This window comes from Sturnus vulgaris, chromosome 1, assembly GCF_052056855.1.
Source record: "Sturnus vulgaris isolate bStuVul1 chromosome 1, bStuVul1.hap1, whole genome shotgun sequence".
In the NCBI taxonomy this organism is placed as follows: Eukaryota; Metazoa; Chordata; class Aves; order Passeriformes; family Sturnidae; genus Sturnus; species Sturnus vulgaris.
The window spans coordinates 82023073-82050223 of record NC_142243.1 but is presented as its reverse complement, the minus strand read 5'-3'; the positions used below and the strand labels follow the sequence as shown (position 1 = coordinate 82050223).

General features: G+C 35.4%; 1 long non-coding RNA gene across 2 annotated transcripts; it reads left to right on the top strand.

The window, feature by feature from the left end:
- Positions 1 to 7624: 7624 nt before the first annotated feature.
- Positions 7625 to 22923, top strand: LOC148225327 (uncharacterized). Of its 2 annotated transcripts, none has more exons than XR_015805691.1 (3): positions 7625 to 10562; positions 11476 to 11747; positions 22588 to 22923. It is a non-coding gene; the product is annotated as an uncharacterized LOC148225327 (long non-coding RNA). The 2 variants fall into 2 exon arrangements; XR_015805690.1 differs by lacking the exon at positions 22588 to 22923 and adding an exon at positions 19148 to 20201.
- Positions 22924 to 27151: the final 4228 nt, after the last annotated feature.

Genomic DNA, 27151 nt, shown 5'->3' with positions numbered 1-27151 from the left:
ATCAAAAAATTGAAATGACAACAAATGATAATAGATGAAAGAAGTATTTCCACTACAGGCAGTTGATGACTAGTAAATACCTCTAGTATCCTCAACATGGGCTTGTGTTCATGACTTTACACTCTGTACAGACCCAAGAAAGAATAATCCTTTTTTTTTTTTTTTTTTTTGCTGATATCCATGTTTCTGTTTGCACTGTGTCTGGCTGCTGTAATTTCCTTCACAGCAGCTAGTATGGGGACATGTTTTGTATTTGTGTTGGCAACAGAGTTGATGACACATTATCAGCTGTTGTGAGGGGACACAGCTGGGACAGCTGACCACAGCTGAACAATGGAATGCTCAATACCATATGATGTTATGCTCAGCACAAAAATCTGAGGGAGGAAGAGAAGAGGGACATTTTGAGTGATGGCATTTGTCTTCCCAAGTTGCTGTTATGTGTGATGGAACCCTGCTTTCCTGGGGATGACTGAACATGGGAAGTGGTGAATTAATTCTTTCTTTTGTTTTGCTTGTGTCCATGGCTTTTGTTTGCCTATTAAATGATCTGTATCTAAACCCATCCGTTTTCTCACTTTTCTGATTTTCTCTCATACCCCATTGGGGAAAGGTGAGTGATTGGCTGTATGATGCTTAGTTACCACTTGGGGTTAAATTGCAATACTAGTACTGTTCTCTTCTTGTTATAATAAACTTTGAAACCCTCAAATAGAAGACATTATATTGGATATTCATGAAGATACCTTAAAACCGTGTATTGCAAGACTGAGACCTGTTTCATCTTTTAAAAGACTAGAGATAATTTAACGAATGGTCAGAGAAGATACATTGTTCCACAGGAATACTTTAAAATTAGACTGAAGAAATTCACACATTTTATGTCAGAAGCAGAGTAGGATAATAAAAAGTGAAATAAATATTCAAAACTTCCTCCTCCCCCCACCTCTTTCCCAACCCTATCTCCTCCCCTGCAGTGTCCCAGGGAGACAGGGGATGGGTGGGGGTTATGGTCATTGTTCCTGCTGCTGCCCAGGGAGAAGAGTCTTTCCCCAGCTTCAATGTGGGGTCCCTCCCACGGGAGATAGTTCTCCATTAACTTCTCTGGTGTACATCCATCCCATGGGCAACAGCTCTCCATGAACTGCTGCAATGTGAGTCACTCTTCCATACGACGTCCTTCAAGGACAGCCTGCTTCAGCATGAGTCCTCCAGAGAGTGGCAAGTCCTACCAGGAAACCTGGTCCAGCCTGAGTTCCTCTTTCCGTGGGTCTGCAGGTCCTGCAGGAACCTCCTCCAACCTGGGCCTCCCACAGGGTCATATTTTCCTCTCAGGCATCCACCTGCTCCAGCACGGGTTTCCTCCATGGGCTGCAGGTGGATCTCTGCATCCCCTTGGTCATTCATGAGCTGCAGGAGGACAGCCTGCTATCAAAACCTGTCCATGCAGACCCAATACATCATCTTTCCATGGATTATGTAAAATAAATTTAATACAGGATAAAACAGTATTTCTTTGGACTTTATGGAAAAGGTTTGATCTATTATCTGGAGTGATCTTTCCAGTAATCTTTACAGAGTGGTTTTATGCTTCAGTTTTTTACCCCGAGTGGAATACAAATTTTAAAATTTACTTTCATTTTTAAGAGTCCCTTGTATTCCTGTTTCTAAAAGTAAATTTTCATACAAAATCAGAACTGGTAGAAGATAAGCACTGACATTTTCTGTATTATGCCTAATGAAAAAAATAACTGCTTATATAATAGATTACATTAAAATATTCCTAACTTCAGATTGCTAAAATATTTCATTTGCTTTTTAATCCTAATTCTTTCCCCATTGTAGAGGGGAAGAGAGGGTTATGAGTACAACATTGCATTCAGGTTAACTCTCTTGTACTGCTTGTTTGCTTTAAGAAATACCATTCAGGGTGTCATATATCTGTTCTCTTTATCTGCTTGAAATCCCTGTTTGAACAAAATTTCTGAGGCACATAATAGAAATCCCTCTTGGGAAAGTGAGTCATCCGGACCTGAACAGAACTGCAAAAGGAAATAAGTATTAATTAGTGTTCTTAATGAACATTTTGGCCTGAAATAAAATGTTAATTTTGGATAAGTTAAAATACAGAAATTCTACTAAATATTTACTCAGTAGAAACAGGCTTATTAGAAGCAGTATTTTCCATACAAATCTTGTGGGAAATCTATTAACTTGTTTTAATTATCACAAGTTGCCTTACTTAGACATTGTCTTGAAAGAATATATCTTGAAATAATAAAAATAAAAGACCTCTGATTACAAAGTGCATCAAAAGCAATGCTTTAGATAGTGTTTAATTTATTAATATAGAGATTTTTAACATAAAGGCAAGAGTGATTTTGCTTTTAATTTGGAAACAAACATTCAGTCATTCTGTTGTTCTGAGAAGGAAAGAATGGAAAAATACTCATTTTATATTTGGACAGGTAGTAGATTTTCAACAACAAAGATCAAACATTCTGGAAGAATTACTGGTTGCATTAATATCTGCAAAATCTTAATTGTCTTGATCACACTCGTAATTTGCATTTTCCTGAAATATGATGACTTATTAAGCTCCATCTGTCATTTTTGACCTTATTATTTCAGAAAGCTGATCTCAGTAAACTTTTCCATGTCTTCATGACATTGTACTAAAATTTCAATTTCTGTCTGAAACTTCAAAGAAAATAATAAATCTATGGGTAGCTTGTCAGAGTTGATGTTACCATTTCACATTTATGAAAGAGAAAGACAATTTGTTGCTTTGGTTCTGTTTTTTTTTTTTTTTAAATTGAAATTAAAATCCATGTTGTGAGCATTCTGTTTATCTTCATAACTGGCTTAAGCGGTGTTGGACAGGTAGCATGGATCTTTCTTTTCAAGTACTTATTGAGCATTTCAACAAGAAATCCAACCCAAGAGACAGTATAGGTCCACATGTGTCAATAGATAAGGGAAATTCATCCAACTGCACATTCTGACAGTGATTTCAGCCCAGCAACACACAGTTACTGTGTGGTAAACAGAGTGTCAGAAATGCAGCCAGCACTGCCTGCACAATGTTCATATCTACCCTGCCACAGGCAGTGAGTCGAATCTGTTCCACATTGAGGAACTTCTGGTTTATTCAAACTTATTCACACTTTTAGAGGAAACCTTCATCTCTGTGAACTCCTGAGTGTTTATATTCTTAGTAGGCTAGGTGGATAACTGATTTAAAACGCTACTAGAACATCATTGTGATTAAGAGAAATTTTGTCCTTACTTAGAATATATGCAACCTGCAGATTTCTTTCTTTGTCTTCATCTTGCTTGTAAAACCACTTGCTAGATAATCCATATTAAAAAAACACTATCAAAAGTGTAGATTTTTTTCATTTACAGTTCACATGCTTGATAAACAGACCATGCTCAAATAATCATCTTTATGTATTTTCCTTTTTATACCTATTCATCTGTAATAGCCAATGTTTGCAACTGCTAGTGGGTAGATACTTGAACAGTTGGTATGTAATTGACACACATCTGAGAGACAACACTGAAACTTTTTCTATTTTAGCAAAAGATTGGATAACAATCAAAGTTAGTGTTACTGGAGGGCAAAGTGTCAGGAAAGCAATCAGCAGATGAGCAGATAAAATGGTGGTGGAATGGTATCACATATCAGATGAGGCTGAGAAGTAATCATCAAACAAGGCTAGAGAAAGATGGAATGGATGTGGAGAATACTTCTGTCACTGTCTCCTCCAAAAAACCTACACTATTTGATATGAGTCTGCTGAAGAGAAACTGCTGGACTGTGTCAAAGGAAAAATGACTCTTGCCACTTTGTGGTCGTTTTAGAGCTGCCTTGTTCATTGCAGAATCCATTGTCTCATTTGCCAAGATTATCCTCATTAAGTGAATGTAACATTATTTCAACTGTTTGTTGGTCTCAGAAGTCTGAAACTAACACTCATTACATGAAACAGATCATAGTACAAAAAAACCTTCTTACTCAGAAAAAGCAGTCTTAGAATTTCTTAAAAAACTGTAAAAGAATTTTTAAAAGATTGACTTAGTTTGAAAATTCGCATTGTCTTGGTGAAGGATTTAATGAAATCAGATGGATTCAAGGGATCTATACATTATTTCTGCAGATTTATTTTTGACAGTTTGCTGTGAATTTTATTTATGTTACAGGTATGCAAGTCCAGAATAATTCCAATTATTTTCTCTAGACTGACTCTGGACACAATTGACAGGTCTTGCCTACTTTTTTCAAAACTAAGACAAGCAGTTGAACTATAGTGAAATATTCTTGGGGTTTTAAATTTGTTTTTTTCCTTTGCAGTCTTTTGAATATAAAATGGTTTATAATGTTAGACCTCAGGTAAAACAATTCCAAAGTTTTACAAGTCAGACCTATTGTTCAGTGATTTTCTTAGACCATGTCTTATTTCAGTGTTTTGTCTGGGTAGATTTATTACATTAGAAGTCCATATAATGAGATTTGTTTGATGCCTGTACCTTCAAAATTTTTTTTAATACATGCACAGTACTGTGATGAATTGGTGAGTACTTATGCTTCATATGAGTGCTTGAAAAAGATATAAAAAAAGAAATAGTATACTACTGTTCCTGTATAAGGGAATGTCTGTTGGGGAAAAAAAATTCCTTCAGGGTCAGGTTGCAAAGACAGAGGCAAGTAATCTACTCCATAATTTATACACTGCAGTGTATTAAAAAAAATTGTGTGGCTAATCATTAGTACTATGTATTCATTCTTCTCAGTGCAACTCAAATTTATTTCAATCTATCAAGAAAATACTTAAAATACTGTTAAAGAAATACCATTATGCTTGCATTAATTTGTTTAATGTTTAAGGCAATCACCCAGAATATGAAGACATCTGCATGTTCCTAATCTATCTAATGCACATACTCAGTACAATGGCTACCATGATGTAGAATATTCTGGGAATGAGAGATGTGTTAAAAGCTGACCTGGAATAACTAAGGAAGCCTGGTTTTAGGCTTAACACACTCATCACATGAAATCTGGTAGAGCCTGGATCAGATCCCATCCTCCCATCAAGGAGCAGCACCTCTGAACTGGGAATCATAGAAACACAGACCCATACAACAAGCCAGGCTGGAAGATAAGACTGAAGATCCTCCAGTCCAAACTTTCATGAGAATGACAGCCTGGATGAGATTATCCAGCAATCCAATCGTGTCTTGAAAACTTTAAATGACAGGGACTCTATCAAGTTCCTGGAGAGGCTGTTCCAGTGACTGATTGCACTCATTGTGCAAAAAAAAAAAAAAAAAAAAAAAAAAAAAAAAAAAAAAGTTTTTGGGATCATCCATGATGAAACCAAAAGCTGGTAAGAGTCTTGTTCCAAATGGTTTCTGCAATGAAAACAGGGAACAGAGGAAGGAGAGCCAGTTTCAGGTAAACTATAATAAATCCATCAAAACGTGAAGAGTCTGAAGGAAAAGCACTATGTCAGAACCATGGGTGAATTAAGTCAGATTGAATGAGTGTGTCCTGCCAAAACCTTCCTCTAGAAACAGATTTCTTAAGATGACATTATAATCCCCAAAAATCTTGTTTTCTGGATAGTTAACACTCTCAGCAGGTACATGATATACCCGAGTTCCAGATCTTGTTCCAAGTAATATTTCATATTGAATATATTAATATGAGAGTTTAATGATACCCTGGCAGGTAGTGCATTTCTCTGGGAGCTGGCACTGTGACTTTAGACTTTGTCAGAGGAGAGCATTCAGCTGGAGATTTTAATACCCTGGCTAGAGATCCTGCTCAGTATTTATCAAGTGAACAAAAAGAGAAGAGACACTTTCTTCTGACTTGAAAAGATAGTCCATACCCTCCTATTTTTCCACTGAAAGCCATATCTCAAGTCAAATCTTGTTCTATGGAGAAAAGCCCGTAGCACATAAAAAAAAAAAATCAGTATTTAACATGTAAACTGTTTATGAATTTAAAGTAGGATAATAGCTTGCTATATTTTGGTTTGAATTATTGCCAGTTATTTATTAACTGATCATAACTTTTTCGCTAGTAGTGGTTTATGCATTAGTGAGGAAAAAAAGGTGAAGTTTCCTGTTGCTTCTCCTTCAGCCTTTTGAATGAATGACTGCAGCTTGAAAGCCTATGGTAGGGAAGGAGCTGCCTCAGGCTTGGTATGTTGCTCTGTCCTTGGCATGTCTCTTCTAGCTCCTTTGTTGAAAAGGGTCCTGAGGACATTGGAGTAATCTGAGAAACATGAAAAGCAGGTTTATCTTAAAATAATTAGTATTACTCCCTGCTAAACCTGTTTTTCTCCTGAAAAATGCTGCAAAGCAATTTATTTTGATGCCAAAATGTGCTTGAAGTCTCCTATATAATAGTACAAATCAATGTATCTGATAATTTAGAAAAACATCTTTGATTTTTGATTTGTCATTGCTAAGAGTGGGTATTAACTATATGCAGATGGAATAAAATCTTCTGTAAGAAATGTACTGAAAATATATCCACCTTAACAGTGTTTTACATATATAGAGGAGTAATCTGTGGAGTCTACCTAGAATAGAAAAGAAAGGCATTTTGAAAGATAAAAACAATAATTTAAAATGAAATGGAGATCAGTTTTATTTTTTAGTATGACTAGACTACTTTCTGGACTAATTTAGGATCATGTGTCTCTGTTTTGTATTCAAAAAGATTTGCATTAAATTTTTAATGATAACTTTCTGTATTAGATGTTCATTCTCTGACTGTTTAAATCAGAGCACATATCTCTAGATTAGGGGTAATTTTTACTTAATAAATAAAACTCATTAACAGGTGGACTTAACTTGTGCTGGATACTGCTCTGTTCTGTAATGAAGATGGACTGAAGCCAAGAATCTTTGGGAATATTCAGATATAGAAGGCAACTTAATAGTGTTCAATTTCATATTTTCCTGTCTCAGAAATGAAACAACAGTTCCCCCAAACTCTCTGTAGGCAGGAATATTTTTCGGTTTTCAGTACTTCTCCTGTTCTGATTTTTTCTACTGGAGGAAGCATCTACAGTTCCCAGCATGAATATATTATTTTGGGACACGTGCCAAAACATCAGAAGTAATGCTGCTCTTGAGTAAAGGGCAGGATTTCCACCCCTCCTTGATCTCTTATCAAGGTAAATTTACCACCAGTCTTCAGATCTACCACTGCTTTTTTCTTTTGGACATCCTTTGAGTGGAGACATCTGTAAGATTTTTGCTCTTTTCCACTAAGCTGTGGACCACGAGATTTTGGAAGGACTAAACGTTTAACTTATCTTATGATAAAAAAATATTAATTAACAGGGCAATAATGCTTTCAACAGGCTGTATGTGCCTCCACCCTTAGAAACAAGTCCTCAGTTTCAGTTGCCTAGGAAAGAAATAGTGATATATTTGAAATTATGGATATTTTAAGTTTCAAATATATATTATTTGGTTGTGTTCATGAAAGCATTTGAAATAAGCTTTTGTTTTATCGTTTCTGAATTTTATTATAGAGAGATGATGCTTTCAATGAAAAGTAAATAAGACTGACAGCACTTCTAGAGTTCAGAAAAAAAAAGCAAGCTGTTCAAGGATGTGTAAAAATTCAGATTGACATAAACTGAGTCAATATTACAGAAATCATTTATACAAAGCAACTATCAATGCCATGATAAACAATGGAATGAATATAGGGAAATTATTTTATTGGCAGTGAGTCACATTATTCTTTTCTAACTGTTTGAATTGTAATGTATATTTGATTAAACATGGGACTTTTGGACATCATTTCAAAACAAAACCACTTGCTACAGAGAAAACTAAAAATTAGAACTAAACTGTGTCACTGAGATTGAATGGCTTAAAGTATGACAAAGATAAATCATCTTGATCAATAGAGTAATAGAAATTGATTTGTAGGATGCCAGAATGTCTGATGTTTCATTCTGCTTATCAGGTAAAAAGGAAAGATACATGGATTGAAGATGAGGGTAAGAGCTCAAATCACAAAATTTACAGCTGATTGGACCTGAGGTATTTCTTCAGGCTTTCAGTTTTTGCTGTATAACTCTCTGCAGTCAGCTAAATGACTAAGTTTCTTGGCACTAAATTTCATTGTCAGTTTTATTGCCAAGTGGCTTCCATTGTACCCTTTGTGGTGCTGTGCTTGGTTTCAGTGCTTTAGCAGATCCTTCCACTTGTCCTCATTAGGGCTAATCCACTTATTTCCCAGTTAACACCAAAATTCTGGAAGGTATGCAAAGGCTTTCTAACTTATGGATAATGGAAATGCTCTCAAAAATTACTGTGCTCCTTAACCATGTTTTCTAAAGATTCTGAAAACAGGTTTGAATAGGCCAGTTTCAAAATATCTCAGAAATCTAGTATTTTTTCAGTTTAGACAGCTATACTTCACAGTATTCTTCAAGAAGAAAGAAATTAATTTTTTTTATTTTTAATTTTTTTCTATTTTATTTTACATTGTTTGTTGCCACCAACGTATTTAATACCTTTCTGAATAGTCCTGATAAAAGCCACTAATTGTTCACAATTGTTTTTCCTTTGGCTGTCAAAGTAATCTTTGTAATATCAGCAAATTTTGTTGCTTTTCAGTTCTCTCTTATTTTCCAAATCACTATGTAGAACAGCATGGGTGTTGACATTTAAGTTATATCAATATTGATTATATTCTGCTGAAAAATCTGATCGCTTTATTCTACCTACTTTGTATCTGTGAAGTCTTTTTTAAAAAATTATCTTCTTCCATCATGTCATCTTATCTTCCTCTAAATATTTTGTAAAGCATTGCATTATGTTCTTTACTCCACTAACCTCATCTTCTGTGATAGAATAATTGAAATAATTTGTCATTGGTGGGGTTTTGTGTTTCCTACTGGTAGTTTGTATCTTATTCTTATTAATTTCCAGGCTATAAAACAGGTTGTTGTGATAGATCTTAGATTTTTATGGTTAAACAAATAAGATTTCTACAGCCAAAGTCAAACTATAATTAGGTAGTAAGAATGACTGCATATGTCCAAGCACTTTATGTGTTGTCAGCACAAGAAAATTATTTAATCATAACTGAGAGTTAATGAGACATTCACAGTCTTTCACCATTGAGCTGCATCCTACCTAGTGTAATCCAATAATTTACTGCAGATTCTGCCTGAAAAAATGGACTACAAGGCAGTGATAGCTGAATTCTCTTTGCCTGGTTTGAAATTCCTTCCAATGACCCGGATTTTAAATTGTATATAATCTCAAGTGTACTTGAAACATGTTCAATCCTGTCCTATATCAGATTCCACATCTGTTTATTAAAACTTAGTGAAAATGAGGAATGGAGGATATTATTGTTCATAGTGTAAAGACAAGAGAACTTATGTACCATGATTACTGTCTCTGATATCAGTGGTGCAATCTATGGGAAATCCAGCACTAAAACCCATGCTTCTAACTCTTAGGGTGAGTACTAGCTATTATAAAATATTGCTTATGTCATTTAGAGTAAAGATGCCAGATTTCCACATATTTCAATGGTATAATGAGAGGAGAAGTGTTTCTCTCATTGCTAAAATATTAATGCTGAAAACTGAGGCAACTCAGGAAACCATAAGAAGACAGTTTCCTTGGAAAACTATCTCAGGCACATTCCACATCCCCTCTCTCTTACTGGCTGCATTAATAAAACTTAATTCAGTGCATTAAGCTTTATATTTAACAAAAACCAATGGAAATATTACTTCCTTTGTAGAATGGCCAAAGTAGTGGTTTAAGAAAAACATTGTCAAAAGACTTCCTGAATTTCCTGACTGCTGCCTGCCTGTCCCGGGGTGACTTTATGATGCTTGTATCCCCAATCATCTGTTCTGCTTAAGCTGGATGTTGAGTTCTCTGCTTTTAAGACTGTTTCTGAGAGCGAAGTGGGGGAGAAGTGTGCAGTTCATCTGCAGAAACTGCACTTGCTCCCCACATTCCTTCTCATGGACTGTGCTGCCAAGCTCTGGCAGCGAGAGAGAGATACGGCTCTTGGTGCTCCTTAGGAGCTCTTGGCTTTTTGCAGGGGGAGTATTTCATTGCTCTTTTCACTGTTTCTCCTCATTAGCTGCAGCAATAAAAGTTTTCCCTGGACTGTGCTTTCTGTTCAGCTTCTCCTTGGTCCAGGATATCAGGAGAATCACCTGGGGACCCCCAAGCTGCACGCTGAGCCTGGCACACTGGGCTTGAGCCCCAGAGAGACTGAGCCACACCCACAGAAGGACTTTTCTGAATTTGCCATGTCTTCAGAACAGTGAGAGGTTTTATTGTTTAATATTATTCATTTTTCTCATGTTTGTGAGTACTTTGCTTGTCAAATAAACAATTTTTTCCACTTTTCTCCGAGGAAACATTTCCTGAATCAATTACTGGAGAGGCCCTTTGAATTTGCTTTCTAAAGGACACCACTTCAGAAGTTTCCTCCCAAATTTGTCCCAAACCAGGACACTGCCTCAACTACATAAAAACCCAAGGTGTGTTTTTCTTTTTGAATCCCCATTTAAATTCCTCTTGTGTGCTGGTGAGAAGGTAAAAGAAATGTTCAAAATGCTCAAAAAAATTAGCACATAATTCTTTAGTGTAATTGTATGGTTCTGAAGTGACTGGTTACCATTGTCCTAAGCTAAAAGCTATCTTAGGACTGACAGATGTGAAATAATCTCTACTGTGTTTTATTTTTCCTCATTTTATTTCACAGTATGTCTGACAGTAGAATATTTTTCATGTACATCTGTGCTTTGGGTAGCTTTGTTACCAATGTTGGTGCCATTCTGGCAGAGTTACCATTGTTACCATCAAGGTCATTTTGCTGCAGTTTCCTAAGGTAATAGAATGCATTAAAGTATGCAGGAATACTTTCCTTGAGTATTACAGTGCAGGAAGTTAAATGAGAATGTCTCTGTACTTGACGTCATGAAGTCCTCTGTTATTGGGCCAATTAATAATTCATGCTTAAAGATAATTATTTCTATGAAGCTTCATTTTTATCTAACAATTGTTGTATCAAATAATTGTTGTAAAGGAAATATGTGAAAAAGCATTGCTACTTACCAAAATCAAAGCTCTTAAAACCCAAAATTTTTCATAGATCTCAAAGCTAAGTGGGTTTTTTTTTGCTAGATATTTTGGAGTGATGACTTGCGTCTTTGTGAATTTGTAAGGAAATTGCTAAAACATCAGAAAATTACTGGTTGAATTATTTCTAAAATACTACATATGTTTTCCTAAATTACTGAAAAACAATGATATTATTGCTAGGTTGTGTTCTGGTATAGATCACCTTTCCCTTTCTAAAATAAATTAAGAGAAAACCTTCCAATTATTGTTTGCTCTCTTATCTGTCAGAAATATCAAATAAATTTATCCTTTAAATGTCTTTTTTTTCAGGCATTAATTGTTGTGTCCAGTGATTCAAAACAAACTTCATTATCCTGAAAATTGCATTAAAAACTGTGATTATGACCACAAAAAAAAACAATGAAATATTAATAATGATTGAGTCCTTCCTATGAGTAGAAACCCAAGTTTGTGTTTCTAAAGAAAAAGTGCTTTGGGAAAATAGGAATAGAAGATGATGGTAAACTGAAATTCCTGGGCTTCACAAATCTGTTTCTTTGTGTCACGACTTTCTTTGAAATATGTCAAGGAGAAAACCTTTGGTAAGTAACTTCTATTTATGCTACTTTATGGAAAAAATACTGATATTGAAGTAAGTAACAAATGAAATGCACATGATCATTTTCTGTAACAGTAAATTTAGATATCTACCAAAAATACTGTATGAAAAAAACCCAAGAATATTTAGAAGTATTCTTCATCATGTTAAGAGAAACTTACAAATCAGAACTATATATTTTCAAGATATGATATTTAAAAGAAATGCATCCATTATTGTGGGAAAAAAAGGAGAATATTTTCTGTTGACTAACTGAGAAAGAAGATATTTATGCAGACTTTTAATTTACAGCTTTTCAATCAGCAGAACAATTGTGTGTAAATAGATTTTCTGTTCTATTAAAAATTAAGGAATAGTTTGGGGTTTGTTTTCTATTAATAATAAATTACTGTTGTTTATTAGTTTAGGAATGTTCATAAACTAATTGCTTTATTAGACCCTAGAAAATTAATTGTGTTGCCAAAATATATTCTCTCTTGGCTTGAGAGAAAGCAGTAATGGGCAAGAAATTTTGTCAACAACGCAAATAGCAGAAATGTACTAAAATAATTTCCATTCTGTATGTCATAAATATCAGTACATGTAGTCAGATAAGCTGTAATTAAGTGCCAGTGAATATGAATAGTCTTTTATTATAGGAGATATAAAATGAATATCACAAATAAAAGCTTATTTTTTGGTTTTTCTAAGCTGTAGGCGATTGGTTCATTTGTTAGTTGTGGCATGCATTGTTAAAAATTCAGAGGAAGACAAAACTGCTCATTCTGCAGATATAGTCCCTTTTTTTATATGCTCATTTTTGTATTTTAGATATTAAAAAGATATAGAAGTAACCTCATGGTGTCCTGAATTTGCATTACTGTAAGGTCAGTGCAGAAGGAGGGGCAGGAGCTGCTCCAGGCACCAGAGCTGATTCCTCTACAGGCCATGGTGAAACCATGGGGAAGGAGCTGTGCCTTGCAGCCCATGGGGATCCCTGGGGGATGCAGAGATCCACCCACAGCCCGTGGGGGAAATGCCCATGCTGTGGATGCAGCAGGATGGAGCAGGTGGATGCCTGGAGCAGGTGGATGCCTGGAGCAGGCTGTGATCCAGAGGGAAACCCAGTGGAGAGAGGGGGCCCTGCTTCCAGGCTGGAGCAGCCTGTCCTTGGGGGACTGCACCCCATGGAAGAGTGACCCACACCACAGCAGTTTTGGGAAGACTGTGTGCCCATGGGAGGGACTCACATTGCAGCAGTTTTGGGAGGACTGCTGCATGTGAGAGTGGAACCACGTTGGAGAAGTTCACAGAGAACTGTCTCCCATGAGAAGGACCCCATGGCCTCACAGAGGAAGAACTCTCCCAGGGCAGGGGCAGTGAAAGAAAACCTTGGGTAATGAACTGACCAGCACCCCCACTTACTGCCCTGTCTGTTGGAATGAGGGAGAGGTTGGGAGTAAAAAGGTTCTTCAAGGGCTTATTTTACTTCTCATTATTCTCCTATAATTTTGTTACTAATAAATTCATTTTAAATGTGAAGTGTTTCCAAGTTGAGCCTGTTTTGCCCTTGAAGTGTTTTCTCCCAGTTGTTCTCTTATGTTATGAAACCTTCATTACATTTTTCTCCCCTCTGCCCAGTTTTGGCAGGGGAGGGTGAGCAAGCGGCTTTTGTGGGTGCCTGGTGTTTGGCCAGTTAAACCATGACACTTGGTAATAAAGCCTATATACATAAAGGACTATTATAGGGATAAAGAAGAAAAGGTTGACGGTGTTGAACAATGGCAGAATTCTTTTCATTTCACTACAAAGGCTTCACAAGGTTGATGCACCTTGCTGCACTTTAATGTAGCTGAAGGCTTTCAAATCCAGCCCTTGTTATGAAACTTGTTTTGTGCTTCCCTGATCCCATTGTGCTACCTGCTCTCTCTAAGGGGAAGGTTTCTGCTGCCTTCTCAAAGGCTTCCTATTGCTCCTAAAACTTCACAACTTCAGGCTGTTCAGGAGAAGAGGCTTCTAATAGGCAGTCTATGACTAAGCAGCACCACCAGGTACATTGCAGTTGTAAGGAGCAGCAGCAACTGTTTCAGTTGTTTTCTTTAAATTTAAAAAAACATTTGAGATTAATTGCAACTTGGTGTTGTTCACTGTATTCCTTTTCTAGTCCATTTTATTTAGTAGAATTTTAATAAAAATAATTATAGGCGTTATTCAGTTTAGAACTGTAATCTGTCATTGATTGCAAAAGGGTACAGTTTAGTCAGTTGTGCAGCTAAGATCGAACATCAAGTGAAATGTGCACCAAGAGCCAATAGCAAGCTCAAGTTGCACTATGTTGTGTAAAAAGAGAAATTTTGAAGGGCTGTAAAGTAAAATGGATATGAACGGAGTAGGGGAGAAGGAAAGGAGGAATTGAGCACCAAAACATAAACAAAGATGCAATAAATGTGAGGAACAAAAGAAAATCATGACTACTTTTCTGTTTAACCACAGAGTTATGCTTAAAAAAATATTAATTTCTCATGACCTTGCAAGTAGAGTACTGAGCCTTCGTAAATTTGATCCTGTGCAGGGCTACTCCTTTTCTTTCCCTATGCTCACATACAGCACTACAGAGAGGTAGATACAGCAGTAGGTGGGAGCCTCAAATTCTCTGGTTGTTCATGGTGAGCAGTGTAAAAACCGGACAACAGCAGTGCAGTGATACACAAAAAATGAAACCTAGATATAGAACAATCAATTACCTTCTTTTAGGCACCTCTCAGTTGACTATGTTACAATTGAACTGAGACTATGATTCGACTTTGCTGTGTAGTACCTGTACTGGCAATTGCACCTCCTATGCCCTACAGATGCTCATGAACTCACTGATGAATAGGAAGGAATCTTACATTTTCCTAGTCATTGCATTCCTCTAAAAGAACATGATCTGTCCTCACTTCAAAATCATAGCTAATACAGCCATTATGATTTCCACATTATACCTTCTTTTTCAGTCTTTTAATTGCTGGTAGGAGAGGAGGAAGGGGAAGGAAATGCAGTAATTCTGTGTTCTATGAGTTCTGCTGCTCCATGGTACCAAATTAATTGTTTCTTAATCAGTCAGCTCATATATTTTATTCCAATATTGTGACAGTATAGTGCTTTCTGGGGTGAAATGAAAGCCACAATTTCTTCTCCTTAAAGGTATTATTCAGCTTTGAGGAAGGAGTGAAGAAGAACATAATTATCCTGTTAAGATTCTGTGACAGGAATTAAAAGGCAAATGAATACTAGAGTGTTAATAAGCACTGAGCTACTCTATCTGTAGGTTACGTGTACTGTAACTAATCCAGGCACAGAGCTTGTAATTTCAGAATAAAAACATAACTCATCCTTGGGTTTGTCTGTTTTCACAGTGTTTCATTTATAATATTATGTACTGTGTGAACACTTTACACTGACAACTAATTTTTAAAAAAACTTCATCTTAGAATAAGATGTGTTCTTATTCTGTGCTTCTTCTGCCTGCAAAATTTCTTCTGAAAATGCCAGTGCAGTAATCCCTGTTTGTGGAACTTGTAAAACTAATGAGATTCCTAGATTGAACTCTTCAGTAATGCTTGATAAATTTGATTTTAAATATGCTTCATTTATAAGTGCTATGCAGCTTGATTTATTTATTGTGATGAGATGAACATTTGTGGTCATATACTGAAGAAATAAAAGATGGCTAAATATGTCAAAATATGTAATACTAATAAAGAATTTACAGAAAGCACTAATAACAGGTAGAATTTTAGCTTGACTTAAAACCTGTCCCTGGGAAATAACAGAAAGGTCTGTTGAACTAGGAAATTCATTTATTGTAATAATGTGAATCTGACAAATGCAACGAAATGTATCAGAAGTATTTCCTACCAGCTCATTGAACAATTCTTCAGTGTCAGTACAGCACATACTGCAGCATGCATCCATTCTCAGGCTGGCAGCTCTACAACAATTAGCAAGCATTGGGTTGTCTGTGATATTAAGTTATATTTTTGAGACTCAGTTTCATCTGGGGAAAGAGTGTATACTTTTTCTTGAGAGTTCTATGCTCTTTAGGAACATTTATTTAAAGAAAATTAGTTGCTAAAAGAATGATATGACAGAAATGTATTTTTGCTGTCACAATTTCTCAAGAGAGGTTTGGGTTTTTTTGTCTGTAGTACTTAATAAATTCAAACAGAAAGGCTATAAACAATGCATAAAAAATGCTTAAAAAGCTTAAATTTTATCTAGCCTGATTAAGATAGAAGTTCTTTTACTGATCTCCACATTGAAGACACTGTTTATTGAAGTATTGGTTTCGAGTCCCTACTATCACCTGGGGAAGAGAGATTATAACTAAATTTTCTAGTCTTTCATTTTCTTCTGAATCTTTCTTCAGACAAATTTTCTAAAATACATACCAAATCTAATTGTTTGATACAATTTTGATAAAAACCTAACATATATTAAAAGTCTAAATTAATTAAAAAATTTATTACCTCATTTTGACATTTTCTAATATTAGTAATTAAAATTTATGTATAATGACCTCGCTTAGATCCTTAGGCATGCAGCAGAATTCTGTGTGAATATTTGCAAACTTTAGCATTTGTTTTCCATGAGCAGTAACAAACAATATTTCATTCAGGGAATTAAATTTAATAATTTAATGTTGAAAACAAAGAAGAAACCAAACCACTTTAATATTAAAAAAATTATCATCATAATGATCTATTATATTTTTAGAAAAAAAAAGAAAAGGTACATAACTTCAAAATAAATATAACTGTGGAAATATGTGACTTTGAATGGACAAGTCTTAAAAAATATAAAAGTGAGAATTTAGCACAATGCATGTTTATTGCAAGGCATAATGTGTGGTGAAAGAAAATGTAAGCATAATTATTGATAGCAACCTGTCTGAATTTCTCTTAATGTAGTATATATTTGCATTGTAATCTGTTCTGACCTTGGCTTGTTTATATCACAGTTGAATTGAACAGATAAGTGTGAAGAAGGATATTAAATATATGATCAGCTACTATCTGCTTCTTTCAAACTCTGTAACTGTCACTGTCATTTTTAAGTGATTGATTATACCTCCTTTCCCCTCAAAGTAATGTTAAGAATCAATAACTTAAGATAAATATCCGTGAATTTTCTAAAGTTCGGTTAATGATATGAAGTTGACATTTTGGACAAAGTCCTCTCGGATCATGAGGGAAGCAGATACTCATGAATTCAAGATCCTGGCTGTTTATGAGACTAGGCTGTGACATTCTGAGGTGGGTGGACAATAGATGAATTTCAGAGTGGGTAACAAGCTCTGCTCAGCCCACAGGCGCAAATACCAAAGAATCAACAGAGCAGATACTGAGGAAATATCACTCATTTATTAGGAATTCTTCAACTAAATTCCAGTCAAATTCCTGAACAGCTTCATCAAGCTATCATTCTCTGGTAGACAAAATAATTGGAACAGTAATAAAAAGTGATCAGACAGCTAGAAAACCACTGTCAATGATTGTTAAATTGTATCCCAAAAAGACACAGGGAAGCAAACAGGGACACACATTCATTACACATTGCAGGATGAAAGTTTTACTTCATACAGGTGCTCTTCTTACAGAGGGACACACAGAGAAAGTAAAATCTTGCTGAGTTGAAAAAAAAAAAAGCCTAAACCACGTTTCATTTATATAACAAAAGATTCAGGACAACAGCTCAAGATTTGAAGGACTGGGAGTATCAAATCCACATGATCATGCTTTTATGTCAAGTTAAATAATACCATAGCAAAAGGAAAACATCAATAGGAATTTACAAAAGGAAAGAACATAACAAAAGCTGAAAGGAAAAGTACGATGAAAAATTGACCAAAGGAACAAATTTACAGAGGACGGAAGAAAATTAAATACAAATGACAGCTGTAGAAAAATGGGCAGTGAAAAACTTATTTTCTGTCCTCTTGAACAGATGAGACTTTCAGCTTGTGAACTATGTTGTTATACACCAGTAAAAACAGGTACCACTGCTTAGTCTAAAAAAGTAAAATTGGACAAATTATTTCCCTTCAAACTGTATCAAGAAAACTAAATGCTATGAGGAAAAGAATTGTTTATAATATACAGAAGCTGGGGAGAGAGTAGTTTGAGCTACATAATGAAAATAATTCTGTAGAAATGAGCCATCTCTATACCTCAATAAAAATGCACAGATTTTGTTAAAATATGTCTCTATGGGTACCTCAGTCTATAAATTTGTTTCCTTTTCAGATTTATGACATATACTGAAGAATATGTGGCAGACTACTGACATACTCTGAAAAAATATATGCAGATTAAACTAAAGTTATAGTGGAAGACACATGATTTTAGCTAGCAAATTGCCCCTTGGCAGTCCACAAATTTGAGCATTTCTATTTAAATGAAAGTAAAAATTATGTACAGTATACGTTCTGGTATTGTGCATAGTAATTTACCTGAAAAGAAAATAATTATCCTGAATAGTTTTTCCCTGATATTATCCACTGGAATTACTTTTTTTCAAGCAGATCCTGATATTAGCAAAGATCTTGATGTAAGCAAGAAATAAAAATATTAGCAAAAATAAGAAAATACTCTATTAAGCACCATGACTCATTCTGAGAAATTCTGTTCTTTTTTTAAAAGTCCCTGACCAAACTCAGAATTTTAAAAGGTAAATTATCACATAGTGCAGTGCTTTTAACCTGTGCAATATTACCTTCTAGGTTTTGCAGTCATTTCGCTCCCAAATACGTAGACCCGGGCAAAAGTAAATATAAGTAATTGAACATATTTCCAGTTATTAAATTGTAATTGCATCTCACTAGAGCATACTAGTTGTTTAGTAGCTGCAGAATACAAAATATATCCCTGAGAAACACTTTTGCTGCTTGGCGTTCTTACCTGCCTTTCATTTTGTTTCATTTTCCGTCCTGCTGCTTGAACATAATTTCTTATCAATTTCCATAAACAAATAAGGTTTTTAAAGCTACTTCACAGATACCTAATAATTTAATTTGTAATTTCAAGATCTTTGCTTCAGTGGATCTATTGTGGCAACAGTTCTGAAGCAATTATTTAATTTGCAGTTATACATCAGATTACATAATGTTTACATAATTAGCATGCATAAACAAGAAATTATAACTTCATGACAGAAATACTGTATTTTTGACAATGATCAAGAATGCAAATATTTCCTTTAGTAAAATGCCAAATATGTGAAAGTACAATGCTTATAGGCCTGGAGGACCAATGACTGTGAGTTAAACTTATTTACCATTGACGTGATCAATACTTGAACAGAATCAGATGAGATAATATAGTGTTAATGAATGACCTTTTCTTTGTCTGTGTTGTCTTCCAGAAGTTAATGATATCATGACAAGCTGAGCTCTGCACTCTGAATACAAAGAAATTCAGTACTAAGAACTATGGGCTCTTTCTTCTTTTAGCTATGGACTTCATGTCTAAGGGCTATGAAGAATGCTTTAAATTTATCTTTGGTCTGCTGATGCAGTATGCTTTTTGAGTTTACTCAGAAGGAGAATTTTAGTACCTAGAAAGTGATATCTAGAGACTGATCCACAAGGGGGAATATTCCAAACAGCTTCTTTTCTGTCTCTGTATGCCAGAAATTTAGATAGAAGGCATTCATTAGAAATAAAATTTCAATTTAAGGTAAGCATATCGGTTTTTTTCATCGCCTCTATTATTTGCTAGCCAGAGATTGTTGCTTGGGCCTATGCAGAGAGCAGAAAAGTTGTGTCATTTCTTCTCTAAACAGTATATTGTCTTTTCATCTGCACAAGTGATATCTTTCTGGTAAAAGGAGATCAAGAAGATTACTACCAGAAAACTTTTGAAGTTTTGATAATATAATCAGAAAATTACATCTGATTTATATATGGCTTTCACAGAAATATAACCATATTTAAGTCACAAAATTATGGCATTATGAAAAAAATCATTGAAGATGATCTTCAATTGTAAACTCATTTAGTTACATGAGTTTTGCAGAAGTTTTCTCAGTGTGTATAAGAGGAGTTACAATACAAGATAGAGGCCAGAACATAAGTTTAGAGTTCGGTGGAGCTGGGACTGAATTACTGGTTTGCAAGTCACATATAGAAAGAAAGCTCAGTGCTCTTTTAAAAATTGTTTTCTATTATACAGGATAAGGATACAGCTTTTCTGCTGGCTTTGACAAAATGAATAGCATGCACTGTAGACAGACATAGCAAGAAGATGTATTTTGGCTGGTATTTTTTTACCAAAGTGTGAAGTGTTCTACTTTAAAATAAATCAAAATTCTGAAGTAAAATGAGACTCGTTTCAGTAGAGTGGCTGAAATTTTCTGTACTAAAAGTGGGATCATCTTCATAATAAAAAATGTAGTTCATTTTTCCTTGCAGAAATTACTTTTTCTGCTATCTTGCTGTGTTCTCTTACCTTGGAAAATCAGGTCTTCTTTTGACCACACTGGCTTATTTTTCCTTTTGCTCTAAAATACTTTTTATTTTTTTCCCCTAGAGATGACCTAACATTTGCTTCTGAATGCAAACACATGTTCTGAAATGTCAGATGTCTGAACCATCTCAATTTTTAGATAATGTCTTCTGTAAACTTACATAACACTCATTAAGAAAATGCTTTAAAATTCACAGAGAGTTTATATTTTAAATAATCTGTTGAATTAAACTGAAATCCCTGTTTTATATACTGGAAAAGTAGGTCCAAATAGTCACATTACTTGTGTGGCTGGTAATTGGTGCAAAGAAATGGTATCTTCTGAGTCTCTGAATTACCATCTGAATTTTATCATCCTACCACTTCAGAATAACCATACAAATATGTCATCCATTTGTGTCTCACATTCTTTGGAGTCAAATTTCCAACATTTTTATCGTAGGATCAGTACTTAGGCAGTCGTATGGATAGTGTTTCCTTTTTTCCATTATATTGCTTCTGAAAGGCCTTGGTCACTATTAAAGAGGTCCACAAACATGAAGAAATTTATTTGATAGACAGAATGGCTCACAAACTTTATGATTGTTTAATAAAAAAATATTAAAAACTATTCATTAAAATAGTGATGTGGACCCAAATCTATTGGTTTCAATAGACCAATAAAAACTGCAAAACTCTTCAATAAAAGAAAATGTTTGATCACCAGACCAGTAAGGACATTTCACAGCCAGAACATGGTGCTAGAAATTTCAGCAAAATATCCATTCTTAAGACTGGCCAGATGGAATAGTCACAGAAGCCAGATCAAGGTCATGTTAATCAGAATCACTGAAGTGTCTGAGTTGGAAGGGACCCACAAGGATCATCAAGTTCAGCTGTTGAGTGAATGGCCTGTACTGGGATTTAACCAGCAACCTTGGCATTATTAGCACCATGCTCTAAACAACTGAGCTACTTTCAGAGTCAAATGATCATTACTTTAAGGCTTACTCTGTTTATAAGATAGTGTTCAAAATCATTAGTGACTTTGAGTCTTGTGTTAGCTAAATCTAATAAGATTTAATTGAGCTTTAAGAAGGAAAGATGGTAACTTGTAAATGTGGACAAGATAAGAGGAGTTCAAGGATATGTTACTTAAATGAATTTTAGGCATATTATGACTTTAATTTAAATTTAAAAGGAAGAAATTTTAATTTATTACGTATTTTTATGTTTATATTACAGGTGCATTTATCTTTGATAGAGATCACCAACTCATTCTCTGCAACAGTTTTAATTGATATATACAAATTATATACCTGACATGATATTGAATGTAGGCCTGAGACTGCTTCTTCTCTATTAAATTTGTTTATATTGTTTTAGGAGGGCTCAAAAGTTGTGAAGAGACCCATATAAGATGGAACCACACAAGAAAATGAATTTATGTTTTTTAGCTTCTAATCTAGATAACAAAATATAAGAATAAGGATTTTAATGCATAAAAATTATAATTAATTTTAGGTAACATATGGAATCATCACTTATTTCCTGATATTTCTAAGTGAGATGAAATATAGTTTTTTTCTTTTAAACAAGATAAAGAAAAACCCTTTTTACGTTTACCACCAAAAACTAGCATTTTAACCTTTTCAGAGGTCAATGGGAAAGCTAAATCATTAGTGTATTCTTGTTAACAAATGTACTGTCTCTGCTATGGCATTTCCTTCAATCCTTAATTAGCAAAAACATGTAACTGAGCTCCAGCAATTATCCCCACATTAATCTGAGTTAATTTCTAAGCAGATACAGCTGTCTGGAGCCTTGTGTCAGGCTGTATGTAGTATTATCTGCAATACATTTTCTCATGAAATAGCAATGAGCCAAGCTAACTAATAAAACAGAGAAAAAATTACAGCTCTTGCTGTCATTTGGATGATAAATATATTACTCCTATAATGAGCCTTAGTATTGGTTTCCTGTCCTAAACTGAATGACTTTATCATTCTATAGTTAGTAAAACGTTTAAGGAGGATTCGATAAAGCTTAAGAAACTGAAAATAGTAATCAGTGCTGTTTTAAGAGAATAGTCACATTAAACAAAAAATAAATTTTTGTGCTCCCTGAAATATAAATTTAAGTTTGTATTGAATTGACATGAAAATTCCCTCATGGTAGCTGGGGAGATACAGGGTTGGTTTCTGTGAGAAGTTGCCAGGACCTTCCCCCATGTCCTGCAGAGCCAATGCCTCCAAGCTGGACCCACCACTGGCAGAGGTCAAGCCCAGCAGCAGTGATAGCGTCTCTGGGATGATGCATTTAAGAAGGGGTAAAAAAAACCCCACCCAAACTCCACAGCTGCTGCTGGAGAGAAGAATATGTGAAAGAAACATCCCTGCACACACCCAGGTCAGTGAGGAAGGAGGGAAGGTGCTCCGGATGCCAGAGCTGAGGTTCCCCTGCAGCCCATGGAGCAGGCTGAAGTGAGGCAGCCAGGACACTTCCATCCCTGGAGGACCATGGGGGAACAACAACCCACCTGCAGCCCGGGAAGGACTTCATGGCAAAGCAGCTGGATGTGCCTGAGGGAGGCTGTGATCCCATGGTAAGCTGTCGGTGAGGTGCATGGAACCAACATGCAGACCACATCCTCAGACAAACTTTAATTTGCAAACAAAACCAAAACTAACCAACTACAAGGGTGATCATGGTGACATGCCAAAGACATTTGACAGGTGATAGGTTTGGTTTACCCATTGGGGATCTTGTTACTGCACGGACCAGAATGATGACACATGCAAACACACACTGGATTCTCGCCCAGGGGTACCCAGGAGATGGGTTCACTTCATCCTCAGGGTCAAAAGCACTCATGGATACCCAGCAGTAAAACACCCAGAGAGTTGGAAGGGTGGGGTGAGGGAACTTCATCCCAGGAAGTGTCCTCAGGTGCTGTTCCAGCCCCAAGAAGAGGCCACCCCTCACAGACACGCTGTAGGACAGTATAAGGGCCTGAGTAAAACATTTGATTTACCATTTTATTTGTAAAGAGTACATTTAAAAATTTAAAGGTGGAAAATAGAAAAAGAACTGTAAAAGTTATCACATGAACTGAAATGAAGGCAATGTACATGAAAAAGAAAAAAAATGTTTAAAAGAAAGGAATTAGTAGTAGAGTTCCTCAACATTTTATCTTGAAACTGTATTCTTACATTCTTTAGTGACTGGGGACAGTCCTTCTAACAATAGGTAGTAAAAGCAGAATGAAAAACATAATTATTCCTGAAATGGCCGTTACTTGTTTTTAACTCTTATTGTTTGTTTCCTGAATCCTCAGTGAGGAGGAAAAAAAGTGTAAAAAATTAAAATATTAATCAGGGATGATAGAAGCGGTAAAGCAACAGTTTTATATCTGGTTTCTCAACATGAGAAACCCAGTTCAGCAGGCATCCCAACATCATATATTTGGTCATAATACTGATAATATTAAGCATGTTTCTGTTCAGCTTGGGAGATTAAGACAAACTGGTTTATGAGTTTTCGGAAGGCAGAGCGCAATAGGTTCAATTGTCATGCAGGGGACTTCTGATTTGCTACACCTAATTTCTATGTACCTTTAATATCTTGAAGCTGCTAGCAGTAGCAAGAACCCCTGGGAGAAGGGGCTTCATTTTGTGCTATTAAAGGAAAATTTGTCTTCTGTTTCTGAGGCAACCTATGCAACTTCCTTAGATAAGGAATCTGTTAGAAGTCATCATACCCTATATTTGTTATTAAGGGCCATATAGAACCATAATGAGCCACACTTTGTAACAACTCAGTGAAATATGGAAACAGTATCTGAGATAGATACAAAAAGTCTACCCCTAGTAAAACAAAATTACTCTTGTAGACCATGCACTTAAACACCGGCTACATTCCTCTTACCTCGCCATTATTGTCAGTGTTGAAAACACATAATCACAGAATGATTATATGCAGGCGCTTTATTGAAGAGCTCTGGGAATCAGGGGTGCAGACCCAAATCTGACTCTGACATGGATCTAAAATGAACATGTTTTTATACCCTTTTCCTTATATAACTGTATATTAATTATTAAATGCATATTGTTCTATTGTGTACATTGATCTTATCCAAGCATTAATTCTTGTAATTTTCATTAGCCCCCCCCAAATATTCTTTCTCATTATTCTTATACGATTACATTGTTTCTCATGATTCTTATTACGATTAAACAGTAATAATTTTCAATAACCAAACAATTATTACATTTAACAATCATATCATTTATCAGATGATGGTTACTCAGGTGCAGCTTCACATGATCTAGAAATAAACAAAGCTCAATATTCGTTCCCAGGGCCTAGTTCCCTTTCCCAGGCCTACCAGACCCAATCTTCCTTTCCACCCCCCTGAATCTATTGTATGCAATTCCCATGATTTTTAGAAACATTTTAACCCTATGCTATCATTATTACATTACTATAAAGCAGACTCTGCCTGATGCTATGTCTGGAACTGGTTTGTCTTACCAGGTTCCCACTATAACCTTTTCAAAAAACACTTGTCTTAGAAACAAAATATTTTGCTGGTCCATATAGGGAATTAGTGGCTCCACCTTTATATTTTTCTCTGTATTCATCAATAAATTTATGTGCCTTCAGTGACCGTATAGATAAAATCAAATTCAAAAAGTATTTCTCTTTTGAAACATTTTGTAGATATTAGCAAAGTCTAGTACTTTAATGTGAGCCTACATATCAGAAACTCTTTCATACATAATAGAGCATAAGCACTATCTCCAGATATCTCAAACAACATGCATATGCAGTACATCATAGGAAAACCTTCTCTTTAATCACATAGAAAATTTCTATAAAACAACTCAGAATTGAGTTTAAATCTTTCAATCTCAGAATCAACTTTCTTTGCTGGAAAAATTAAGACTTTTTTCTGAAATCACAAGTCCAAGAGAACGGAAGAATTCTGTTTTCTGTAGACATGTCTAACCATATTGTCTAACTATGCTTTTCAGTAGTTTGGAATCTGCTCCTGCAAGTTGATGTCTACCATTATCTATCTCCTCCATACATATTCCAATTTGGAAATATGGTCTCAAAGCTATGCTACAACAACTGCTCATTCCGTTCTGTGATACTGGCACTGCCAATAGATGCAGAGTTGTCTGCTCTTGTTCATTTTATGTGACCTTTAAGAGCTGCAGAGTTGACTTAAAACCTTTGTGCCAGAGAAGTGCAGCAAGCAAATTAGTAACTGTCAGGGAAGAATCTATTGAAAAATTCTCCTCTGTGAGTCATTCAACTGTTAAGTGAAGGATTATCATTGCTTGCATGATGCTTACTCACAGATCTCAGACGTGCTATATGGATCAAGTTGACAACTTTCTGCAAGCTGTGAGCATCACCGGCTGAATCATTTTCCTTCCCACTTCTGTCCTGCCTGTATATTTTCAGGCTCAGCACGCACAAATAGGCCATTGTCATATCACTGAAAGTATTTCATTGCTTGTCAAACTATTTTTCATCTGGGCTAATGATCTGTGTGAGTTTGCATTGATCTCTTGGAAGGAGAAATGCAGTATGCCCGGTGAGAAAAAGAGAAATTAGTCAAGCAAAGACAGCTGAATGCCAGTCAGGTTGCAAATTCTCCTCTGTTTAGTCATTCTGACCTGTGTTGTCATCAGTGACTTTAACAGGGACATTTGTGTGCTGCAAATAACAACTACACTGACCTTCCCCTCCCCCAAAACTGTTTTCCTATTATGCTCCAGAATTACACAGTTTAAACTATCTGATTATGCAAGCACCTCACTTAGTTTCCTTAAGGAAGATTGCCATAAGCCTTCAAAATAAAAGATCTTTTCATCGTTTCACAAACAAAGAGATGGTAAATATATCAAGTGACTTGTCAGATTTAAACAAGAGGCCAGAAAAAGGAGCTGAGTTTATGTCTCATTATTTTCAGTCCAGTCTTTTTTTTCTACTGAATCCTCCTTTCTGTGAGCTTTTAAAGTAGTCACACCATATATCTTGGAATCAAGGGATTTGGGACCACCATAACAGATATTGAGTTGTGGCTTGGTAATAATTCTCAGGAATTTTGTGTGATTTTTAGTCCAAAATGTTTCACTGAACAATGGATGGCAGTGCACAATCAGAGTTCATCTGATTGTAGCTGCTTGTGTGCACTTGGGGCATGAGTTATTAGCAACTTTCTTATAATGTGCAACACAAAGGGATCGGTGCCCTTATATTCTTAGCAATTAGATAGACGTGCAAATAAATGAATTACTGATGGAGTTAGTCAGGTATATACTTATTCTTTCCTGACATAGTGAAATAAATCTAAAATATTTCATATATACTTTAGTCGGAAGTGAAATAAAACACTTAAGTTATATTGCCTTACAATTATTTTAAAGCAAAGATAAATCCTACAAGGTTGATATAAAAAGATTTTGGGGCTTTGCCACTACATGACAGAAAACAGGAATTGCATGACTGTTTTAAGAATACTTGACACCAGCATGAAGTTTTATGAAAACTTATATTTTGAATGGATTTACCCTGTCATTGGAAATTTTAGAAACCTTTTGTTTACATGGGATAAATATCAGGTTACACACCATGTTTATATTTTTATCTCACAAAATGCTAAAGGCATGTTAGAAAAGAGAGAAATAGATTGAATTTTTAATTTCAGAAACTGTTGCTACATGTTTATGAACTGATAATAAATTCTGGTTTTCAATCAGAAAAGTTGTCAGGAAACTGTCACAAAGGCAATATACACAGGCCTGTTTCTTCTATAACTTTATTTTCCTGCATATTAATGTGATAGCATGGGCTTTAAAAATGACTCAGGAGTTAGAAATCCATAGATAATTTGAGTGAAGAATCT